This window comes from Galeopterus variegatus, unplaced genomic scaffold, assembly GCF_000696425.1.
Source record: "Galeopterus variegatus unplaced genomic scaffold, G_variegatus-3.0.2 Scaffold3152, whole genome shotgun sequence".
In the NCBI taxonomy this organism is placed as follows: domain Eukaryota; kingdom Metazoa; phylum Chordata; class Mammalia; order Dermoptera; family Cynocephalidae; genus Galeopterus; species Galeopterus variegatus.
The window spans coordinates 24,680-27,266 of NW_007729263.1; positions in this window are offsets into that span (position 1 = coordinate 24,680).

Consider the following 2,587-nt stretch of genomic DNA (forward strand, 5'->3'; position numbering starts at 1 on the left):
AAAAAAAAAGAAAAGAAAAGAAAAGAAATTGGCTCACATGATTATGGAGGCCGAGAAGTCCTACAATCTGCCATCTGCAAGCTGAAGACTCAGGAAAACCAGTGTTGTAATTCAGTCAGAGTCTGAAGGCCTGAGAACCAGGGAAGCTAAGGGTGTAAATCCCAGCTGGAGGAGAGGAGATGAGATGAGATGTTGCAGCTCAAACAGTTAGGCAGGAAGCAAAAGGGGCGAATTCCTCCTTCCTCCACCTTTTGTTCTATTCAGGCCCTCAGTGGATTGTATGGTGCCCATTGACACTGGAGAAGGCAATCTACTTTACTGAGTCCACTGATTCAAATGCTAATCTCATTCAGAAACACCCTCACAGCCACACCCACAAATAATGTTTAATCTGGGCACCCCTAGGCCCAGTCTATCTGACTGATAAAATTAACCATCATACCCTGGCAATAGGTAACAAACAATATCAGCCCTTCCACAGATATAAAACAAATATGTTTTAGTTTTATTTTTTAAACATTGTGCTTTATCTTTATTATTAATTTTTTTGATAAATCTAACCTATTCTTAAAATTTTATCTAAAGGTGGTAACATGACTTATATGATAAAGCCCAAATTCCTTAGTGCTGCCTACCCATTCATCTTATCTCCTGCTCCTTTCTCAGAGTTTACACTCCAGAAATACGTTTGTATTTCTCAGAATGCACTGTGCTTTCTCAAGCCTTTTTTCTTTGCTTCCCACTGTACTCTTTGCCTGTAACATTTTCTTTCCATTTGCTTTCTATGAAAATTTCTACAAATTCTTCAAGTTCTCTGCTCAAATGCTACCTTCCTGTGCAGCCATCCTTTTGCCAAGGATTCATGTCCTAATAACCTTGTGCATTCCTGTAATTAAAGCAATTATCTCAATTTACAAAATTATAATTTTAAGGTAATTTCTCTTCTTCTCCACTAGAGGGCAGGGAAAGCTTCTTTTCTTTTTTATTTCTAGCACATAACATCATGCCTGGCTTATAATAAGCACCCAAGTATTTGTTGAGTTGTCTAAAATGAACCTTAATCCACAGTGCATTCCAGACCCCTTCCCAGGGGAGACGATGTGTGAGTCTGGGGTTCAGGACAATTCAGGTCTGAAGATAAACTCATGGGATCAGCAGTATATAGAGAGTGTTTATAATGATGAGACTGGGGCCGGCCCGGTGGCTCACTCGGGAGAGTGCGGTGCTGATAGCACCAAGGCCCCGGGTTGGCCGAGGGTTCGGATCCCATGTGGAGACCGGTTCCCGCTCACTGGCCGAGGGTTCGGATCCCATGTGGAGACCGGTTCCCACTCACTGTCCGAGGGTTCGGATCCCATGTGGAGACCGGTTCCCGCTCACTGGCCGAGGGTTCGGATCCCATGTGGAGACCGGTTCCCACTCACTGTCCGAGGGTTCGGATCCCATGTGGAGACCGGTTCCCGCTCACTGGCCGAGGGTTCGGATCCCATGTGGAGACCGGTTCCCGCTCACCGGCTGAGCGCGGTGCGGGTGCAACACCGAGGGTTGCGATCCCGTTACCGGTCAGTAAAAAGGAAAAAAAAAAAAAAAATGATGAGACTGGATGAGATCATTAGGGAAATAGTGTATATAAAGAAGAGGACCAAAAAATACAGCTGGAGGCAGCTGATATTTATATTGGGAAGACAGGGAGGATCTGGCAAAGGAGACTAAGCAGCAGCAGCCAATGAAGTACAACAAACCCCCCAGGAGAATGTGGAGTCTCTGATGGCAGATGGAAGAATTGTTTCAAAAAGTATGGAGAGATCAAGAATGTCACGTGTTGCTGAGAGTTCAGTAAGATGAGAACAGAAAATTTAATATAAAGTTTGGAAATATGAAGGTAATTGAACTTAACAAAAGTATTTTCAGTACAGTGGTGTAAGGAAACGCCTGGGATTTTCTTCTTTTGCCACTCCCCACCCATAACTCTCTCCTTCGTCCTCCCTGGAATTTAGATAAAATGGTGGCCGGAGCTAGGGTAGCCATATTGGGTTTTGAGGTAAACTTGAGGATGGAAGTTTGGTGCTAAGGACGGCTGAGCAGGGAGATGAGAGGAGCCTGGTGACTATATGGAACCATAATATCTACTTCTGAACTTTTACATACAAGAAAACAAATCCTGTCTTATATATGCTGCTCTAATTTGAGCATTCTGTTTATGTGACTAAACCTAATTCACACTGACACAGAAGGAGAGCAAAGAGGCAGTGTCATGGTAGGAAAAAGCTTTTAAAAAAATAGATAAAATTGTGTATATTTATTGTGTACAACATGGTGTTTTAAAATATATATACATTGTGGAATGGCTAAATCAAGCTATTTAACATATGCATTTATGGCGTGGTTGCGGAGAAAAAGGAACTCTCATACATTGTTGGTGGGAATGCAAAATGGTGCAACCCCTATGGAAAATGGTTTGGAGGTTCCTCAAACAGCTGAAGATAGATCTACCATATGACCCAGCTATCCCACTGCTGGGAATATATCCAAAGGAATGGAAATCATCAAGTCAAAGGTATACCTGTTTCCCAATGTTCATTGCAGC